Below are 23,310 nucleotides of genomic sequence, written 5' to 3'. Positions count from 1 at the left end.
GATGGGGAAGAGGTTGGATCTTTGAACTCTTCATATATTCTGTCAATTTTGTTTGTGAAGAATTCAGCCAGAGCATTGCATTGTACAGCGTCCAGGGAGGGGGCTTTCGGTTGGCAAGATGCACCCGAGAGTTCCCGGACTATTTTAAAAAGTGCTTTGGGCCGATTTTGAGCATTCTCAATGGTTGTTTTGGCAAATTCAGCTCTAGCTGATGCACAGTTAGCATGATATTTCCAAAGGGCTGCTTTATATAATGATTTTTGTGCCGGGTCATAGTGGACCCGCCATCTTCGCTCTAGATTTTTGCAGGCCGTTTTTTCTAATTTAAGTGCATCTGTATACCAGGGGGCTGGGGGATGCTGTGGGGTTTGTTTTTTATTTTTCTGTGGGAGGCATACGTTGATGGCAGAGCTGAGCCAGTTGGGACTGGTGGAAGCTTCCTCTATGTTTGTTATATTAGTAAAGGGCCTGGTGTCGTTAAGATGAGTATTCAGCTTGGTAGTGTCCAGCTTTTTCCAGTTCCTTAGTGTCCTAGGTCTGGAAGGGGCCTTATGAGAAAGGGCCGGGCGCGGCACTACTATTGTAAATTCCACTACGTAGTGATCAGACCAGGGGATAGGAGTCGATGTTTTACAAACAATGTTATCTTGGTTGAAGAATATTGGATCAAGAAGATTTCCCGCCTTATGGGTAGGACCTGCATTATGGAGAGTGAGGTTTAGAGCAGAAAGATCCGCAATAAAATTAGTACTGGTGTGACTGGAGGTGTCATTTAGATGGATGTTTAAGTCACCGACTATCAGAAAGTTATTTGCATCTAACAGATAAGGTGCAATGAGCTCCGGGAAAGAGGCTGCCCAGGTGCTGGCTGTGCCAGGAGCACGATATATTAAAGCACCAGATAACGTGAAGTTTGGAGATAGCAAGAGCTTAAAAGATCCGGCTTCACAGTTAATGGCGTCCTTTAGGGGCACCCCCTGATCCCTGGGGTAACATAACTTTAGGCCCCGTCTGCAAAGTACAGTGAAGGTTCTCCCTTTAGATCCCATTCTATAATCGTTCCTCTCATCCTGCCTTCACAGAACTGCCGGAGGTCTTTTTTTGGCCACCATTGGAAAGCAGCGTTTGCTAAGAGAAATCCTGTGTGGCTTTAACTGGTGTTTCAGGACCAAAAACCTATTGCATTCCACCTGAAAAATCATGTTTCCTTGTAGCACATGCCCCTGTGTAGGTAGCGGGGGCGAGCAGTCACAGCCTAATCTAGGATGTGGTAGAGATTAGCAGCTCAGATACATTAGGATAGAGCAAGTAACAATTCTTAACTTTAATATCCACTCTGTGCTATGACTTCAAAGGTGCAAACTCTTAAACTTACTCCAGCTAGATCTGTACGTGGTAAGGCCAGCGCCTAGACAGCCTAGTGTATTTGTCACGCTTTATGAATCTATAATCATCATCAAAAGATTTAGGGGAGAGGATGCATCCTTACGGCTGGAGCGTTGACCTCGGAGCTGGGGAACTGGTTTGAGTCTCAGTAATGACCCTCAACATATTGTGAATCTGGGAAAATCACTTAATCTCCCCGTGCCCAAAAAATTAATGTGTCCATCTGTAACGAAACTGTAAAGCGCTCTGATATCTGATATCTGCGGTTCTAGTTCGCGCTATATAAAACTCCCCAAGTATATATATATTAGATAAGTACAAAGAACAGGTAACTCTGTGCTCTGGAAAAGAAGTCATTGGCTGATAGCTTTTGTGGCTGAGATAAGACCCCACATCTTTTTCCTGGCTCATAGTGCCTTGGCATAGCCACATGGTTGAGCTCAAGTCAAATAGTGTTTTTTGGGGTTTGTCAGGTCTCTGGATCTTATAAGAACTCTTCCAAGCCATGGAATAACCCCCGCACTCTGCCCCACTCCTGCAGTGATCCCCAATACCTTTTCTTTGTAATTCCCCTCCCGCCAAGAAAGCCACTACACTTCTTGTCTTTGTGGTGGTCATTTGTTGGCCGCAGTTTATTAGGGTTACAAGGAAACAGGTATAGCTTGCATTTGCATGTTATGTCATCATAAATTTCCTTGCCATTGTCATTGGGGGGTTCGAATGTTGCCCGCACCCCCCCCATTGGCCGTGGTGCGGGAAGGGGAGGTGGGGATGAGCCGGACACCTTTCGGGGTTTCCCCAGCTCGCTGGGGCGACCCCGTTTTTGCGCCAAACTGGGGTCTCTTGGGCCGTCTCCTGCCCCCACCTTGCTGCACTGGGGGGCTCGCCGCCGGGTTATGGTGCGCCTCCTCAGCCCCCTACAGTGGCCCGCCTCTGCGATTTCAGTTGGTGCAAGAGATTCAGATGCAGGCCTTGTTCAGATCCAATCCAGGGTACAAGCCGAAGTCTTAGATACTGAATTTCCATCACATAAACATTACCCAGATGAGGTCACAGGCACAGTCCTATGAGACGGCGTTGAAGCTAAGAGTGACTGGACTCCAGTCATGTGGTTAGGGTACAGGAACTCATTTGAGACTCAACCTGCTCCCACTTTATTTATTAGGACAGTTGTAGGAGGGAACAACCAGGGCACCTAAAGCCTCAGTGTCCAGTAACTTAGACTCTGCCTATTGCAGTCAGAATTTTTCGATCCTGAGTATCCCATGATACAGGTCACCTATTTCAGTGACTCTCTTCAGCCGTTCCCAAATGGGAATTGGACTTGTCTGCAGTATCAAAAGTCACTGTCTCCCAAAACATGTGGGCTTAAGCCATGGTTCAAACTATTGTGATACCGGGCGACCTCCAGCGAACAGAAGCCAGTCCAATGGCAGGGGTGGGGACAAGGGCTGCCTCCTGGTTCTTCTGGACTCAAGACACCCCATAGACAAAGCATGGATTACGGATGGTGTATGCGCACTGCAGTTCCACGACACAAGGGATGTTGGGATCTCGTGCCTCCTGTGTGTTCTTTTTTTTTTTTTTTTTTGAAGACCTTTATTTGCATCATTAGGATAAACATGTACGGGCCTACAACCAATCCGGCCGGCCACAAATCAAAGACAAACAAGAGGCAAAAAAGGGCAACACGAGGCCAGGTGGCAGGCAAGCAAACATAATCGAACAATGCTAGAAATGAGATAAGCAGCAATAACGGCCCAACATCAGGATCAATGAGGTCTATTTTATAATGAGGGGACAAGGCTCATGGCTGACTCACAAATACGGAAAAACCCAGAAACAGGATTATACCCATGCCAGAACGAGAGGAGGAGGGGGGGGTGGGGGGAAGGAGGATGTAAGGGCATGATACGACCATAGCACAAAACAGACGCAAAATGTAGTGGAGAAGCATACAAGTGCTACCAAGATCTAATGACCCCCACCCAATAACACGCTAACGGAGGCAAGGGGAACGGAAAAATGTACGAAGCAAGCCCACTACTCACAATACGAGCCTGGGAAAAAGGGGGAAGGGGGGGGGGGGGAAAGGGGGGGAGGGGGGGGAGAAGGGAAGGGGGGGAAAAACAGGAAGGAAACTAGGGGGAGGAAACCAAAAAAAAGACAGAAAAAGAGGAGGGAAAGGAAGGGAGAAGAACAAAATAAAGAAGAATAAAAGTGAAACACAATCGTGCGAGACGGGCGCCACCCCGGGCCAAGCAACCCGTGGCTAATAGTACAGAAGAAAGTGGTAGCTGGCGAAAAGAAGGGTATGGCAATCGCAACGAAGCATCGAAACCGAGAAAAGTGACAAAGCAAGAAACCCCAACCCACCTAAGCCTGAGAAGCGAGGACAGAAGCGGCACCGCTATAAAGGGATAGAAAAGGGCCATAGAACCAAAAGAAAACATATGAAAGACCCCACCCACCCGTCCCACCCCGCACCCCTGCAGAAGGCTACGGCCTACCCTCCAAACAGCGTGCCTGTCGCCCTAATCCGAAACCCGAAATATAGTGAAAGAAAAGTAAAGGAAGAAGACAAAAAGAGAAGGAGATGAAATACAAAACAAAAATAAAGTGTGAGGGAGGAGCCAGAGGATATGAGCAAACACATTCGGCCACGACCCTCCCCGGCCAACAAATGAATAAGTATCAAATCAATACTACACCTTCACATACAGCAAAAACCACAGGGAGGGGGAGGAGGAAGAGTTCGTAATGTTTCCCCGTGTCGGGAATACAGACAGCAATGCAACGGGCCGGTAGACCAGCAAACTATCATGTCATGCAACTCACCCCCAACCCTTCCTGATCACGAAACCAACCCAATCAAGGATAATGTGGAGCGGACCACCCAGCAAAAAATAATCATAACGTAGTCCAGAGTCACGATAATGATATAAATCAGGTAGAGCTTTCGTACGGAGGGAATACAAAAAGCCAATTAAGCAAGTCAATTGTAGCAGTAACGACAAGGCAAGCAAAGGCAAGCCGGAGTCCAGGTGCGCAGTTCGACAGTACAAAGGTATCCCTCCAGAACAAAAGTTCGAATCCAACAAAGCGGGAGCAAACAGCGGCCCACCATGAGTCCCAGGCACCCGGGAAGGAGCAGATCTCCGCGGCGTGTGGAAGTCCTCGGAATCCAGGCGACGAGGAAGCAGAGGGTCAAAAGTCACCGGCCCATCCAGCGGCCGAAGAACAACAACAGCAACTCCTGGCGCAGCCGAAGGGGGCGAAGCAATGGCGGCATCAGGGCGATAGGGGTGCATGAAAGAGCGGCGGCCCAAAATGGCGGCGAGCCACACGGGGTCAGCAGAGGAACCGGGGGCCAAGACAGCATACAATGACATCAAGGCGTCCAGGACATCTCCGGGCGTGGGCGCTCGAGTACACACCCAGGCCTCTGCACAATCCGGCCGGCAAGGAGCATCGGTGCAGAGCGCAGTGTCCCCCACGTTGTCGGCAGCCATCTTGTGAGTTTCACCGCCCCACACTCCACCGTGGTCCCCCAAACAGTTCCCAAATGTAGGACTTTACAGACCCCCGGAGGCTCCCAACAACGGCCTCACCGGCACAGGATGGGAGAGTGCCCGATGGGGGGGGTCCTCTCCGAACAGCGGCAGGCCCCACAGGCGAGAGCCAGGCGCGGGGTCCAGGACCGCCGGACAGGACAAAGGCGAAGGGACCCCTTCACACGGTCAGCCCCCAACACAGCTCGTCCCCCTCCAGCCGCACGGCCCAGTCATCGGGCCGGTTCAGGATCTCCGGGGCACACGCACAACGGTCCCCACCAGTGGCTCACTTTCGCGGCAGGGGCCGGCAATCTCTTCTCCGCCGGTCGGGTCTCGCAGGAATCTCTTCTCCGCCGGTCGGGTCCCGCAGGCGAGGTCCCGGTCTCGAACGCCCGGAGGCCCCAATCTCACCGAGAGCACAGCTACGGATCCACAGCACCCAGGGACCTCCGGATCAGACGGTGAGTAAGAGTGGGTGTTCAAAGTACAAATTCTGTATGGAAGTAGCGTCGCAGTGCAGGATATAGGACAGGATAGTCGAAGTTAGCCGGAGGGTCGACGGAGCCGAGCTAAAAGGCGGCCATTACGTCCGCGGGCTAGGCTCCTCCCCGACCCCTCCTGTGTGTTCTTGATCCCACTAGATGCCCTCCCTGCAGATCCATCAGGTCAGTTCCAGGTGGCAGGTGCTTCCTAGATCCCTGGGCCGGCTAGCAAGCTCTCTGGCTCTCCTCGGATTACAGCAGCAAAACCTCTTAGTGAAGTGCTAGATTTAGTTCAAATATAGATGGAGAATAGCAATCCACGAAAAGTTTCACCTCTGGTGCCACATTTGCAGGCTTCTTTGGTGTCCAGATGCTCAAACATGCGTGCATCTTTCACCCTATTATGGTGCATGTCAGAATCCACTCAAGTTTGGCGTGGACAAGATTGTTTGTGGATTTCTGCCCAGATAGATCTCTACATCGGGTACCATGTCCTTGGATACCAGCAACATCACAAGAAGAGGGAGGTGGGTGGGTTTTCTTTGCTGTAAGTGGGCTGGTGACCCTGGCTACCCACAAGGTAGAATAGGTCTCAGGGCAGGGGACCTGGGAAGAACAACATGCAGGCTGGGATTTCCTTGGTGGATGAATCCAGACTTCAACATGGAGAGTTGCCATCGTATGTAGAACACAAACATGCAGGCCATATGACCCCCACCACACAAACAGCATACATATACTGCTTTTATACATGTCCCCCACATGGTGAAAGTAAGGAACCCCAGTTATGGGGACTAGAGGGGTTTTTAACTGGGGGGGTTCAGTAGGCCAGCTATAGTTACAGTAAATATGGAATATGCCCTTGGCAAAACAGATCTGCTGCAACCACTGTACGTTGAGTCGGCACATAGCCTTGGTTGGTGGGATTGTAGCCACCTTCATTTGAGCCTAGTTCTGATGATGAACAGAAAAGGAAATGGATGGAACATAAGGACTGACTAGTTCAATGGATAAAAATGTAGGGCTAACTAACATAAATGGACCACACTGAATGGCACCGCTTTTCCAAGTCAGGTGTGGTGTTTACAAGCAAATATCAAGGTATCCCACGGGTTACAGAGAGCCACAGGCTCTGGATTTATCATGCGGGTTATGGAGAGCCAGGGGCTCTGTATTAATCCCACAGGTTAAGGAGAGCCACGGGCTCTGGATTAATCCCATGGGTTACTGAGAGCAACCGGCTCTGGATTAATCCCATGGGTTACGGAGAGCAACAGGCTCTGGATTAATCCCATGGGTTACGGAGAGCCACGGGCTCTGGATTAATCCCATGGGTTACGGAGAGCCACGGGCTCTGGATTAATCCCATGGGTTACGGAGAGCCACGGGCTCTGGATTAATCCCATGGGTTACGGAGAGCCACGGGTTCTGGATTAATCCCATGGGTTACCGAGAGCCACGGGCTCTGGATTAATCCCATGGGTTACGGAGAGCAACCGGTTTTGGATTAATCCCATGGGTTACGGAGAGCAACCGGCTCTGGATTAATCCTATGGGTTACGGAGAGCAACCGGCTCTGGATTAATCCCATGGGTTACGGAGAGCCACGGGCTCTGGATTAATCCCATGGGTAACGGAGAGCCACGGGTTCTGGATTAATCCCATGGGTTACGGAGAGCCACGGGCTCTGGATTAATCCCATGGGTTACGGAGAGCAACCGGCTTTGGATTAATCCCATGGGTTACGGAGAGCCATGGGCTCTGGATTTTTCCTACGGGTTACAAAGAGCCACAGTCTCTAGATTTATTCAATGGGCTACGGAGAGCCTCTTACTCTCTATAACCTGTGGGCTAAATCCAGAGCCCTTGCCTCTCTGTAACTCATGGGATAAATCCAGAGCCTGTGGTTTTCTGTAACCTGTGGGATTAATCCAGAGCCTGTGGCCTCTGTAACGCGCAGGATAAATCCATAGCCTGTAATTCAAACGTCTCCTCATTTTGCTTTGGGACATTTTTCGTTTCTGCCTGCCCAGCACTGCCATGGCTTGCCCAGCAAACACAAGCAGGACATATCAGTCAGGGACTGGCCTATTCTGAGATACGCTTCGCTGCCCGATGCTGTTAAGTGTCCAAATTTCCGTGTTTTCCAGGTTTTGTTATGAAACCTCAACTGCATTAGGCACTTTTGGCTTTATTTAGACTTTGGTGGGCGTTCCTCCAGAGTAGGGCGACCACCTGGCAAGAAGGCGAATTCTGGATAGTGACAGTAAAATTTGAGGACAGGGGGAGAAAATTCAGGACAAAGATTTAGGAGAAAAGGTCATTTTTACAGACACAGCTGAGTAGGTTGCACGGTTATAAAATGGACAGTTGACAGTTGTATTACACATTGGTGTAGTGAGCAAACATTCACATATAGTTGGATGTATTTAACGATGAGAAAACTAGCAAAAATATACATTCCAAGCTGAATTTGACATCCGACCATGAATGCTAGAGCCGGAGGCAGTGCTATGCTACTGACTGTAGAATTAGAGTTCACAGGCAGTGGCACAACCAGAGAGTGTAAAACTGAGAGGCAAATGATGGTGAAAAAGGTGAACAGAAGGATATATGCAGAGATGGAAAGACATACATTTGGAACAGTGAGAGAAGAAAGTAAGCGAGGATCGCTCAGGTGAGAGAAAAAGAACAGATGATCAAAAGAGAGAAAAGAGAGTCACAGAAGTAGATGGGGCAGAGAAAGGATTGAAAAATAGATAGAGAAAGATGCTGAGGGTGACAGGGAGAAGTTCTAAAGGAGAAAAAGGTAGAAAGAGCATATAAAAGGCAAGGGGGAGTGAACAGCGAGAAAGCATGTGGGAGAATGAGAGAGGCAGAGACGAATGGCAAGACAGGGGACAGATAGAGAAAAGGGAAAAGAGAGAAAGAAGTTGAACAGGGAGTGAACAGTGAGATTAAGTGAGGGTTTGCTTTGTAACTTGCATGTCAGAGCCTTCAATCCCAATATGATACTTTGCTAGGGGAGCTGAGAGGGCTAGTGCACATGTTGCTGATATCTATACAGAAGTCTGCTTGAGGGCCCTGTGCAAAGGTTAAAGTGAACAGTATTTACTGGGAACATTCACACGGTTTCTTAATTTTACCAAAACACATCCCATAATTTTTGTTAAAAACATTTGCTCCAGAACAATTAACCCTGATCTTCAGTAGCCTGAAATAAGGCTTCTTTCCAGGGTGCATGTTACCTAAAACAAATGAATCAGCAAGTCTAAAAGCTGCTGGGGAACCTGTTTTATACTGTGTGAAGGACATTTGCAGGTCTAGCTTGCCAGACAGATGAAGAACTTCCTGGGGCTTACAGCCCGCCATTGTTTACCTTTAGTTGCCTTTATTGCCAGTCTCATTTGCTTGCTTCCACTTCAATGGCTTCCATTGTCACAACTTGTCCTTCTTGTGTCTCAGTCCCTCCCGTGAAGCACAGTCTGTTTACCATCTAGCTTATTGGCTGTCTTCTATCCTTCAACTAATGACCTTTGCCGAACTTTTTTTCTTTTGGGTTAAGCACTCCGTAAGAGTACGTGTTGGGTTTTTTTTTTAGCTCTCTCATCGCTCAAATGCCCACACTTATGCTGTGTTTCCCTCTAAGTGTTGTTCTTGCCTTCATGTACATCTCTGCCCCTGTTTTGTTACTGGCTTTTTCAGGTGCTTCTCACTGCTTGTTTGCTTCTACCCGCTGTGCTCCATGTTCTTCTCTCCCTTGTCTGTGCTGTGTCCTTCACTCCTTGTTTGTTTCTCCCCCGGCTCCCAGTGTTGTTCACTTCTGTGTGTGATGCTTTACCCTCCTCACCCCATTCTCCCCTCTGTTTTGCCAACCACCTGCAATCCATTTAAAAGCACCCAAAAGAAATGTGGCTCAGATTACAACCTTTGGTGAAGCATTGCTTAGTTAGTATCAGATGATTCAGTGTGAGAAAGCTTTGTGGTAAATAAAGCCTTTTATAACATGTAGGCCAGTAACATTGGATAGGAGTGAAAACTCAATTTTCCACTGCAGCTCTGCTGGCCTACTGACACTTATCTTCAGGTCTATGAGTCTCAATCTGCCCTTGCTCACCCTCATCTCCCTGTTCCTAGGTTCTCAAACTCCTGCTCATTCATGGGGATCCCTCTGCCCACTGACCTACAGGTCCTTAGAGTGTCATGTTCATCCTTAGGTCTGACTTCTATTCACACCGAAGGACCTAAGACAGTGAGGCTCTTGCTCATCATCAGTTAGTCCTAAAACTACCCACTCATCCTCAGGACCCTAAAACTCATTTCCACTCTCTGTTCCTTTGACACTCCTAATCAATCAATCAATCAGAGAACTTGTAAAGCACTCTACTTTCCCATGAGGGTCTCAAGGCGCTGAAGGGAGGGGGGGGGTGCTGCTACTGTTCGCAGAGCCAGGTCTTGAGGAGTCTTCTGAAGATGAGTTGGTCTTGGGTCTGCCGTAGGTGGGTGGGGAGGGTGTTCCAGGTCTTGGCGGCGAGGTATGAGAAGGATGCCGTCGGAGGTCTTTCTTTGGATGCGGGGGACAGCGGCAATGGCGAAGCTGGCAGAGCGGAGCTGGCGGGTGGGAGTGTAGAAGCTGAGTCTGCTGTTCAGGTAGGCTGGTCCGGTGTTGTGGAGTGCCTTGTGTGCATGGGTGAGGAGCTTGAAGGTGATCCTCTTGTCTACGGGGAGCCAGTGTAGGTCTCTTAGGTGGGGGGTGATGTGGCTGCATCGGGGGATTTTGAGGATCAGTCGGGCGGAGGCGTTTTGGATGCGTTGTAGTATTCGCATGTGTTTGGCTGGGATTCCTGCGTAGAGTGCGTTGCTGTAGTCCAGCTGCTGCTGACTAGGGCTTGTGTCACTGTTCTTCTTGTTTCGGTCGGGATCCACTTGTAGATCCTGCGGAGCATGCAGAGGGTGTTGTAGCAGGAGGAGGAGACGGCGTTGACCTGTTTTGTCATGGTTAGGGAGGAGTCGAGGAGGAGTCCTAGGTTGCGTGCATGGTCGGTGGGTGTTGGTGCTGTTCCCAGTGTGGTCGGCCACCATGAGTCGTCCCAGGCTGATGGGGTGAGTCCGAGGATGAGGACCTCCGTCTTGTCCGAGTTCAGTTTCAGATGGCTGCTCCTCATCCAGTCGGCGACGGCCTTCATTCCCTCGTGGAGGTTGGTTTTGGCGGTGTGCGGGCCCTTGGTGAGGGAGAGTATGAGCTGGGTGTCGTCGGCGTAGGAGATGATGTTGAGGTCGTGCTGGCGGGCCAATTGTGTGAGGGGGCCATGTAGACGTTGAACAGTGTTGGGCTGAGGGATGAGCCCTGGGGACGCCGCAGATGATGTCGGTGGGTTTGGATCGGAAAGGTGGGAGGCGGACGCTCTGGGTTCTGGAGGAGAGGAAGGACGTGGTTCAGTCGAGGGCCTTCTCTTGTATTCCGACTTCTTGGAGGCGTGACTTTAGGGTGCGGTGGCAGACCGTGTAGAATGGCGGCTGACTGGTCCAGGAGTATGAGGCTGATGTTTCGCCATTGTCTAGTTGGTGCCTGATGTCGTCTGTGGCGGCTATGAGGGCTGTCTCGCTGCTGTGGTTTCGTCTGAATCCGGACTGAGACGGGTCTAAGATGTTGTTGTCTTCGAATTGGCGGGCCAGTTGCATGTTGACGATTTTCTCGATGACCATTGCTGGGAATGGGAGCAGGGAGATAGGCCGAATGTTCTTGGGGGCCGCTTTGGGCTTCTTGAGGAGGAGATTGATTTTGGCGTGCTTCTAGCTTTCCGGGAATGTCGCATTTTCGAAGGAGATGTTGATGACCTTCCGTAGTTGGGGTGCAATGGTTGCGTCTGCCCTGTTGAGTACGTGTTGTGGGCACGGGTCCAATGGAGATCCTGAGTGGATGGAGTTCATGACCTTGCGTGTCTCGTCGTTACTGACGTTGGACCAGGAGGTCAGGGGGTTGGTGCGGTGGGTTCTCGCAGGGGGGTGGACTCTGGCATAGTCGGAGTGGTCGTGGTGTTGAAGCCGTGGATGTGGATGTCAGTGATTTTGCGGTGGAAGAAAGTGGCCCGTGAGTCGCACAGTTCTTGTGAGGGCGGGATGTCCTTGGCGTTGGCGATGGGGTTGGAGAGTTCCTTCACGATGCTGAAGAGCTCTTTGCTGTCGTGTGCGTTGTTGTCCAGGCGGTCTTTGAAGGAAGATCTCTTGGCTGATCTGATGAGGTGGTGATGTCTGCGAGTGGCGTCCTTGAGGACTGTGTGGCTGTCAGGTGTGCGTTCGCGGAGCCATTTCTTCTCCAAAGTCCGGCATGCGCGTTTGGAGGTCTGGAGCTTGTCGGTGAACCAGGTGGCTTTCTTGCTGGTGTGGCTGTTGGAGGGTCTCTTGAGTGGGGCGAGGGTGTTGGCGCCAGCGTTGATCCACAGTCTGAGGTTGCAGGCAGCGGCGTCTGGGTCAGTGGGGTCGGTTGGTGGGTTCTCGGCGAGGGTGGTGGTCAGCTGATCGTCGGTGACTTTGCTCCAGCAGCGGCGTGGCAGCTAATGGGTGCGTTGGTGCCTGATTGGTTTCTTGAAGGTGAAATGGATGCAGCGGTGGTCAGTCCAGTGGAGTTTGGTGGTGTGGTTGACGGTGATGTGGGTGCATGCAGAGAAGATGGGGTCCAGCGTGTGGCCGGCGGCGTGGGTGGGTGTGGTGACGAGTTGTGTGAGGCCGAGGTTGGCGTGGTTGTCGATCAGGGTGGCGTTGTTGTCGTCGTTGTTGTTCTCGAGGTGGAAGTTCTGGTCCCCGAGGAGGATGTAGTCTGTGGAGGCGAGTGCGTGGGTACTGGCGAGGTCGGCGATGGAGTCACTGAACTGACCTGGGGTCCAGGGGGGTCTGTAGACAAGTGTTCCTCTGAGGGTGGTGTTGGGGTCGGTGTGGATCCTGAAGTGCAGGTGTTCGGTGGTGTTGAGGGTGATCTTGTAGCCATCTGGGATGGCTATGGAAATGTCGGGTGCCAAGGAGCCGCTCGTCCAGGTCCTCGGTCAGGAAGGCAATGTCCGGGGCGGAGGTGTCGAGCAGGTCCCAGAGCTCGATGGCGTGTTTGCGTGCGGAGCGGTTGTTGAGGAGTATGCAGTGAAGGTGGTTGGGTCCGGTCCTTGGAGGTTTGGTGGCTCTGTCGCAGGTGAAGCTGCAGGTGCGGCAGGAGAAGGGTCCGTGGGTGCGTTTCGGGGGGGCCTGGATGCAGCTATGGTCTCGTCCGGTGTTGAGTGCAAGGAGAGTGCTGGTGTCGTATTGGAGTCTGGCGTTGAGGTGGTGGCGGGGTCCAAGGGTTCAGGTGCTGGGCGCGGACGGGCGCTGATGGCGCGCCAGCAACGCACCCGCTTTGTGCGTCCGCTGCGCGGTCTCGCAGCGGCCGCCATTTAAGGCGAGGTGGGAGGGAGGAGCAGCTGGGGGGCGGGAGCGGGGCGGCGAATGGGCTCGCTTGGGGGCGGGGCCGCAGGGGAGCAGCAGCGGGAGCGGGGAAGAGGCAAGGGCGACGATGGCGTACAGAAGACAAAACTGGGGGGCTGAGAACAGGGGCAAAGGAGCAGGCAAGCAGAATACAGTGAAATGACAATACAATAAGGCAAAAGGCACAACAAGGGTAGAAGGCACAATAAGGCAATACGGCGATTACCAACAGGCAGGGGAGTCTCGAACTCACAGTAGAAGTGGCAGCAGGGGGAAAGGTGCGGAACACACAGGCGGTGCTGTTCGGCGTGGGGAGCGACCTGGCCTGCAAGCATCAGAATCATCCCAGAGGACCCTGCTCACATAGAGAACCCAAGAGGCTTCTGCTCACGTTTGTGCTCTGTTCACTCCCTGGTGTTTTGGAATCATGCTCAACAATAGTCCTGCTTAGATCCCTGTTCACCATTAGGCTCTGTATCTCTTGCTCTCTCTTGCTTGAAAGCTCCTGCTTACCCTCAGGTCAGTGAGACCATGTTCACCTTGAGATTCTCTGATGCTTCTGTTTACTTCCAGCTCTTTTATCGCCTTATCATGTTACAAGACAGAGGGAAAACTCTTCGCAGGGATCCTCCTGATTGAATTATCACATTGAGAGGTAGCGGCGCAGATTATCCTTCCAAACCAATCGGGATCGTTCAAGAGTCAGGTACGGCGACCAACATTTTAGCAATCTCAGTAATCATAGATAAATAGAAGTTAAATAAGCAACTAATCTACCTTTGTTTTGTAGATTTTCTGTCTGCGTTTGACTGTGTACAGAGCAACCTTCTCTGGCAAAAGATGTTTAAACTGGGCATACCTGCTTGTCTTTTAAAAGCAATCTAGTTGTTGTATTCTGATACTTGACTAAGGGTGATGGTTCTTACCTGTCTAGGAAAATGTAAACCTCCCAGAGACTGAAGCGTTCTTGCTCCATACCTAGTTAACTTATTGTTTGTCTGATGTGATCTGATCTGAAGTAATTGGACAACCTCCCAAGTTTGGAGACAAGCACATATCAAACTTGGTCGTATTTCACTTTTCCTGACTGCCAGACCCCAGCCGAAACCGCTTTCCTTCAAGCTGAGCATATACCGTTTTTTTTTTATTACATGGAATATTTATACTGTCTGCCAACCTAATTAGTTTCAACTTGGTAGATATATTTTGCAATTAATGTTTATTATCTGTACCCAGTGGAATTTTACATGTTTATAGCTACATGTAAACGTTCCTAAAACAAATCGACCCTTCGCGGATCTGCTAGTTGTACGTGCCGCCATCGGGCACTTCTAATTAATAACGTGTGTGATGTTCGCGTCCCTCGAGGGCTTTAAATGGAGGCCCCTCTAGAGAGACCAGTTTTTTGGTGAAGGTGGGCTCTACGGCTGCAGGCTTCTGAATCCACACGTGCATATATTTCTCTACAGCACACCTAAGTGTTACCCGTTTAGGAGTGAGGCCGATTTCAGCTCGTCGAGCAGCACTGGGAGTATGTCTGCCACTCCTGCCACCGTGGTTGCCACTGGAAACAAAAGGTCCTCATTTTCTCGCATCCGCAGTTGTCATGGGAGGGGCACAGCGAGTTGTTCAGCTCACAAGGCAGGAACCAGCCCACCTGTGTCACGTGATAAGGACCTTATGTCCATGCTGGGAAGGAATCCCGTCAGCCCCGTCAACAATCATGAAGGCTATGGAGCGTCATCGGCGAGTAGCAGCAAATCCGGCTCCTACAAAGGAAGCGAAACCAGCCCAACTTTGAGACGCACCGCCAGGTACAACTCTTGTGGCGACAACCACGGCATTAAACTACCCAACCCCGAGCAGTATTTGACACCCTTGCAGCAGAAAGAGGTGGCGATACGGCATCTGAAGACAAAACTGAAGGAGTCTGAGAGCAGGCTTCACGAAAGGGAGACTGAAATAGAAGATCTGAAATCCCAATTGGCTCGGATGAGAGAAGACTGGATTGAGGAAGAATGCCACAGAGTGGAAGCACAGCTTGCTTTAAAGGAAGCTAGGAAGGAGATCAAACAGCTTAAGCAGTTTATCGAAACGATGAAAAACAGCTTGGAAGAGAAGGATAAAGGCATTCAAAAGTATTTCATAGACATCAACATTCAGAACAAGAAGCTGGAGTCTTTGTTGCACAACATGGAGTTGGCCCAGAACAGGTCTGTGGGAGAGGAGCAAGGTCTTGAGTATTTATGTGAATCACCAGGCAAGTCAGTAACCGAAAGCACAATGTATGGGAAAATGGCTGATGAAGAAGGCCAAGCAGTAGAGGAAATGGCGGACAGCGGGCTCCTGCTCAATGATGATATGGCAAACAAAACTGATTTACTTGATGATGTTTTGATAGCACCATCAAGTGAGCTTGAGAAGTATACTGTACTCGATTCCAGTGCTGCGCATGCCAGATCAGCACGTAAGCCTCTTGTGAAGATTACCAATGAGCAAATGTCCTGTGTGGTGGCAGAGAACCCCATATTGATGGAACAAGCCATCCAAACAGATGTGGTACCATATAGCTAGGCTGTCCTGTTTTCAGTTTCTATTTTTGGTAAATTCTGGTGGTTTTTTTTCAGTGTTTTCAATATTTTAAAAAACAGTTGTTATCAGTTGTTACACATTTTCACGCCACTAAAAACAACAGAAAAAGTGTTTTTCCTGTGTTTATGAATCGTTTTGCTTTTATCATTGCTTGCTTTCTGCACTGAAAGAACATGGTATATAGACAGTGTACGTATAGTGTATATGAGGTCCAAAGAGATTTTTGCAAATTAATCTTATTGTAGTACACCATACAATACTTGTTCAGTGAGTCTTTGGTCATGTGCGCTCTCGCTTTCCTTCCCATGTAAACTTCTGTGAAATGGCCCTCTCAGCATTCATAGCCCCTTGGGCTGAGAATCGTCAGCTAAGGGACACAGTTGGGATGGCTCTTTCTTTGATGCCACATAAAGCACGAAATGATAAATATTTGCGTTTTTTGTTCCTGGGCATAAGAAAACAGTGCACCAGAATGGACTACAAAGTCAATAGCATCCCTCATTAACTCTGAAGATTATAAAGATGCTTTCAGGATACCATCTAACAAGTGGCAAGGATCTCCTACAGGGAATCACTTCAGCTCGGGTATCAATTTTGACAGGCCATCACACAAATGTTTTATATACGTAGCTGAATCACTACAAATACAAACAATACCACTCCAATCTTTGTTGAACTTGGAAAGAACCTTTTCTGCAGAGCATAACAAGTGACACTGCGTTCCATGTTTTCCAAAAGTCTGGTGTCACGTTTTCACCACTATCCCAGATGCTTGGTGATATATATACTTGTCACTATACCTTGCAATTAATGTTTAAAGCCTGAGATGTTGGCAATTCGCCTACTATCAATACTGACCCACTAGAAACTAAGGTCTGGTGTATTAAGGGCTTTTACCCATTCTCTGTGGGTAAATGTGATGACACATATTAGGAAAGATTTTTATGAAAATAGCCATTTTGCCTATCAGTTAAATGAATTAAATGCAGCCAAAATATCAAATGTGAGTTTGATATGCCCTGATTCTCTACAGTTTATAAAATAATTAAACTAATCCTAAAACGTGAAACTAAACCCTGCATCTTTAGACCAAAGGCCATAAAACTGAAAAAAGTAAAAGGAAGAAGAAACAATATTTTAGTGGCATCCCTAAAGAACAAAACTCAAGCAGAATAATGTTAGCCAGTCTTTCTTACTGCTAGCTTGTATAACAAAGTTACATTGTATTGACCCCTTCAGTAAGAACAAAATGACTCTTTCACTTTCTTTTTCCTTTCTTTGAATGGCATTTAGTTTGTGGTTGTGCAGGTGTTTTTTCAGTGATATATGTTTTCACCGGTGAGGGCTATTTTTCTTTCAGTGGGGTTTCATCAGTTATTATAGGGTTAAACCTAAACCCCCCCACAGCCTAATATAGCCTTGATGTGGAAAAGCTTGTTCTCAAAATCTTCAAATCTCATTATAACAACCCTATTAGTGCGTCATCTGCTCTGTGGGTATCCGGTGGCTTTCATGTTGAATGTGTCACTGAATCCACACCCGCATTAATGCTAGATTTAACTCCAAATGATCCAAACTCTGCCATTCTTTTATCCCCCATCGAGTCCCCTGCTAATAAAATGAGTTCAGTATATAATACCAACCGTGCTATGAAGGAACTTGACTTTGAGGTCCCCCCAGAAAGTGAAACTGAGAGCGAACTGAGTTCCCCATCGGGGAGTGTGATGAAAAAGTATTGGAGCGATAGTTTTTGGGTGGATGTGTTGGCCTTAGCTGTACCCATCATACCTACAGTAATGTGGGTTTACAGTACACAGAGAGGAGCAACTGATCCCCTCTATAATATGGGCACTTTGCTCCGTGGCTGCTGTCTGGTGGGTTTGCATTCCCTTCGGCGCACACCATTTAATCTTGGGATAAGAACCCCACATCTCCCTTAGTGGGTGGGACACCCTACTTTTTTCCAAATGTTCCTTTCATGACGGAGACTAAAGAGCACTTAGAGCTATTGTAAACAATCAAGTTAATTTTGTATTCTTTGCACCAAAATAGTTTATTTGCACTACAGGATGTTTTGTTGACCAGCACTCTGCACTCTAGAACCATAATCAGATATTACTAAGTAATAATATGAACTTGCATAAACCAAATGCACCCAATATAAAATATGTATAAACGCATGGTAGTCTGAATGGTGCATATTGGAATATCTGTTAAGCACACCTAGACTATTTGCAATGTTCAAATGTTCCTGAAGCGGCTAGCAGTATGTACAGCACGTTTAATGTGCAAATGCTTTGCTTATTGTGAGTTTCAATGTACAATTTCCCTTTCCCTTGGCAAGCCATGGCATAGTAACCAAGGATGCTTTATTGTAGTTTAGGCAGTGTTGTGTGTCTATGTAATATTTTTGATTAAGTTTGATTCTGGAATATTTTAAATAATGTGTACTTAAATACTGTTGTGCATAAAGTGATGTAGTTTTAAGGATTCAATGTTTTTGTTGCTGGACAGTAATTTATTGGACGAGGGAGGGGTCAGTGATGAACAATGGGTGTACATTCCATCGATGTCGCAGTGTATTTGTAAAAGTAATTTAAATGATTAATTTCCATTTATTAACTTATTTTATTTAAGTGTATAAACTTTGTTAAAGCATGTTGACACCCTGATTTGTCATGGCTTTTGGATTTGCCGAAGTGATTTTTAAAGCTTTACTACTTACATATCAAACTTTTTATATGCTGATGATGTGATTCTGTTAAGTCATACAAAGATTGGACTGCAACAACTGGAGCAGGTCAAAACAAACAGATACCTTGGAGTACTATTTGATGATAAGGGTTCCAGCAGCATAAGCTGGACCTGCAGTGGAAAAGCAATATTCTATTTCTAGAATTCCACACACCACAGATGTCACTAGGCGGCCCAAGCCTTCTCCCATTGTCAAAAGTAATAACCACAAAATGATAACCTCTTATGGAAGCGAGGCACTGCGTGGTAGAGGCTCAGTAACCTTAAATACAATCATTGTAAAAACATTTAAATCTCTTTTCCGTCTCTCCTGCAATGCCTTGCCAGCCCAGACAAGGCTAGACATTGGATTATTAAATCGAACAATCGCAAGGAAAGGAGCTAATGTTAAAGTTTGGAAAATAATAAAATCAAATACTTCAAACCATCTATGCCAACTTCTTTGGCAAGAAGTTCAAATAAATGTAAAGTCTCTATCCTGGCAGTATCTAGACTCGGCAATAGATGAGTTGTCAGCTCGCACTTTATGGGAAATGTCTCTACCCCCAGAGTCCTTTAAAAAAAAGTCATCAACGGATTAATGAAAAAAAACTCAAGGTTGAAAGATTAAAGAGTCCCTTGCATATAGATCACATTCTTGGATGATACTCAACGAATATAAAATTCTTAAATTACAGCCCTATCTAGAGAGTGGTTGGTCACCACAGCTAAAAAATATTTTATTAGAGCACGATTTGACCCACTCCCAGGCCTCGCTCATGCAATGACTATGCTGCAGGTAACAAAAACCACATGTTGCACACTGTGCAATATTGGAGAGGAAAACATAATTCACTTAACCTGCCTTTGCCCTGCACCACTGGAAGAGAAAAGGGGGCTATTAATGATAACTTTGAAAAAGAGGGGCATTCGTACGTGAATGCAAGCGGTGCTAGCATCCTTTAAAACATCTGATACATCGTTGAGCTGTATTTTTACAAAGTTCCTGAAGCTTGTGACTAGAAAATTGGACTTTCATGATGCCATTTTGGATTGAATTTGCTGCTAGTAATTGAATTTTTAATTAACATATAGTATAGGATTACAGATCCATGTTATTTTTATTGAACAGTCATGTCCTTAGGTAGCCTAATTGTAAGAACTGGAAGCTCACAAATTGCAGGAAGAGGTAAGTAACAGCACAAGCTTTATTCCGCAACAGAAGTTAACAAGTCCAGATCGAGAATGACCCAACTGTAACCACCCTCCGGATTGGTGTCACTACAACGCGGTTTATAACAACGCATTCCGTTACATCGGAATTTTTACAACGCAGGATCCATTACATCGGATGCCATTACAACGCATGGCATTACATAGCAGATGCTATTACAACGCATGGCATTACATCGTAAGTATAGGTAAGTATACCTTTTTTTAAAAAATGTAATTAAGTTAATTTAATTAATTTAATTTAATTAATTTAATTAAAATACATTTTAAAATAGTAATTATTTTTATTTAATAAATTTAAATCTATTTATTTAAATTAATTTTAATAAAAATTGTAATTAATTTTATTTAATTAATATAATTAAATTAATTTAATTTAAATATTTTTTTGATTGTAATTAAATTAAATTATTTAAAATAATGTATTTAATTTAATTATTTTAATTAAGAAATGTAATTAATATAATATAATTAATTTAATTTAACCTAAAAACACCCCTGTACCCCAAAACCCAAACCCTGCCCTGAAACCTAAAAACACCCCTGTACCCCAAAACCCAAACCCTACCCTGAAACCTAAAAACACCCCTGTACCCCAAAACCCAAACCCTACTCTGAAACCTAAAAACACCCCTGTACCCCAAAAACCAAACCCTACCCTGAAACCTAAAAACACCCCTGTACCCCAAAACCCAAACCCTACCCTGAAACCTAAAAACACCCCTGTATCCCAAAACCCAAACCCTACCCTGAAACCTAAAAACACCCCTGTACCCCAAAACCCAAACCCTACCCTGAAACCTAAAAACACCCCTGTACCCCAAAACCCAAACCCTACCCTGAAACCTAAAAACACCCCTGTACCCCAAAACCCAAACCCTACCCTGAAACCTAAAACACCCCTGTACCCCAAAACCCAAACCCTACCCTGAAACCTAAAAACACCCCTAAACACCCCTGTACCCCAAAACCCAAACCCTACCCTGAAACCTAAAACACCCCTGTACCCCAAAACCCAAACCCTACCCTGAAACCTAAAAACACCCCTGTACCCCAAAACCCAAACCCTACCCTGAAACCTAAAAACACCCTTGTACCCCAAAACCCAAACCCTACCCTGAAACCTAAAAACACCCCTGTACCCCAAAACCCAAACCCTACCCTGACACCTAAAAACACCCCTGTACCCCAAAACCCAAACCCTACCCTGAAACCTAAAAACACCCTTGTACCCCAAAACCCAAACCCTACCCTGAAACCTAAAAACACCCCTGTACCCCAAAACCCAAACCCTACCCTGAAACCTAAAAACACCCCTGTACCCCAAAACCCAAACCCTACCCTGAAACCTAAAAACACCCCTGTACCCCAAAACCCTAAAACCTAAAAACACCCCTGTACCCCAAAACCCAAACCCTGCCCTAAAACCTAAAAATACCCAAACACCCCAAAACATATACCTCAGTACCCCAAAACATATACTCCTATACTCATACTTATTTAAAAAATTACTTAAATTAATAAATTTAATTTATAATATTTAAAAACATAAATAAAAAATTATATACTTACCAATACTTACGATGTAATGGTATGCGTTGTAATACCATCTGCTATGTAATGCCATGCGTTGTAATGGCATCCGATGTAATGGATCCTGCGTTGTAATAGCTGCGTTGTAACAGCATTACGACGTAAAAGTTGCGTTGTAAGTGATACACACCCACCCTCCACATATATACATAGCCCCAGTGTTTTAAAAGATACCCACACACTCAGTCTCCCCCATCAACCCCAGAGCACCATATGTAATAGACACAAGAGTTTCCACAACTTGTCATGCTCGTGTCTACTTCAAGCAGTAACAATGATAGAAACATGCTCACAACGCATGAACGTGGGATAGCGCATGCCACGCTCGTGTGCTCAACACTAATCATGTGAGGTGCCGACATACGTACCAATTAGATGCTCACTTTACACTTATTGTTGGCTATTGAAGTCTTGCATATGAGGCGGCATTTAGCATACATATGGAAAGATTACTGTGTGCTTTTTGATAACCATTGATTCCTCGTTAGCTGCTTGCATTTTGCAAATTTTTTTAAATTAGTTTTAAACTACAACTCTGAAATCTTTTTACTCAATTGTATAAAGCGATGGCTGAATATTTTCATTGTACTTGATTGTATAACATGATTGTTTTAATGATCTTATATTGTAAAAATGTCCTTATTCAACAATAAATTTACTTACTTTACTCCCAGCTTTTCCTGTGCTCCACAACTTTACTCCCAGCTTTTCCTGTGCTCCACAGACAAAAAGACCCAGAGGTAAAATGTAAATGTAAATGTCGGAATTTGTAAAGCGCACAGCTACCTCCACCGGAGGTGTCCCGGCGCTGTCCGTATACCGCTTAGGAAGCCTTCCTGGCTTTCCTGGGAAATGTCCACTCCTGGGCACCCCCCAGGTGCAGCCAGGCATCCCAGCGCTTTTGGGGCCATTGTGGAGACTAAGCAAGCTATTGCCCAGAGTTGCAGCGTGGGACCCATGATCAGAACAGGCACTGAGGCGAGAATATCCAGTCAGGGCAAATAATGAGCCGGAGACCCGCCAAGGAGGGAATCGAACCCTGGTCCCTGGCCAGAGCTCTGCATCAAGGTCTGCCTGCTCTAACCATTGAGCCACACTTCTCCACGTTCCCACTCACCACTGGATTTCCAAATCTCCTGCTGACCACTGGGCATCACAGGCTCACTCTTAGGTTCCCAGTTTATGCCATGCTCAATGTAGGTCCTCAAGGCTTATGGTTGAACAATAGAACACGGCGTGGAGGTAGCATTTCGTTTCAGCGTACTCGCTGACAAGGATCTCAGACTGGATTCAGCGTAACTTTGCCCAGTCCACTTGTCAGGGAGAAGCACCGATCTACATTAATAGAGTCCCATTACGGAGCTGTTACACTTACCAGCAATCTTTTAATAAAGCCAACCAAACCAGCCCGGATGGAATTACAACCGGTGGAGAGGGCATTCATCAAGAGAGCCTTACAGCCCTGAAGAAGTCGAGGTGTCATCACCTCAATCGACGAAACACATATTGGCTGGGCGATTTCGATTAAAGACCAGAGAAAAACCAGAAACTACATACTCTCTTTTGTTGATTCTATTTTGATTACTTGTGACATTTTGTTTTTGATAAATGCATGTGCTGAGGATAAGTGTTACTTGGAATAGACCTCGGGGTTGATGTATTGGAGGGTCTAGGGTGTTTTCCTCGCCTTTCACACCGCTTAAATTGCATATTTGCACTTTTTCTTACTATGCTAAATTCTTTGGGAGCCAAGTGTATCCTTGTATTAATGACAACCAATTATCGCCTAAACCTATTAGGTCCTCAAGGCTCCAGCCTACGTTCAGGCCTCAAAGGCTTCAGCCTCATTCTTAGATCTCAGTGCCTCCTGCTAACCCTTAGTTCCGAAAGACTCCTGCTCACCCTGCTTGACCTCAAGTTCTGCAACACTCCTCCCTCTAAGGCTCCTGAAGCTTCTCTTCACCTTCAGTCCCAGAGGCTGCAGCTCAACTGCAGGACATTAAAGCTCCTCCTCTCTTTCCTTGAAGTTCCTGTGCACGCTGCAGATGACTGAACGTCCTGGTCACTTACATGTGCACAGTCTCCATGCTGACATGGTTTACTCTAAGACACTACTTGATCTCCAGGTTTACTTTTGATCACTTCCCAGGTGTTGACTGGAATATCACTCCACTGCATGAGATTAACTTGTGCTCATCCCCAGTGCAGCAGTGCTTCAGGAACTCAGGCTGTTTGCCCTCACTGAAGGGGCTGGGAGGTCTGCTAGCTTCTGTCATCTACCCCTTACA

At 47.0% G+C, this 23,310-nt stretch overlaps 1 pseudogene; it reads left to right on the top strand.

The window, feature by feature from the left end:
• Positions 1-7,908: 7,908 nt before the first annotated feature.
• On the top strand, positions 7,909-17,403 carry LOC144827974 (syntabulin pseudogene; annotated as a pseudogene).
• The last annotated feature ends 5,907 nt before the right edge of the window (positions 17,404-23,310 follow it).

Source organism: Lissotriton helveticus, chromosome 4_1 (assembly GCF_964261635.1).
Source record: "Lissotriton helveticus chromosome 4_1, aLisHel1.1, whole genome shotgun sequence".
NCBI lineage: Eukaryota > Metazoa > Chordata > Amphibia > Caudata > Salamandridae > Lissotriton > Lissotriton helveticus.
The sequence above is the reverse complement of the archived record's forward strand: the minus strand, read 5'-3'. Positions and strand labels throughout refer to the sequence as shown.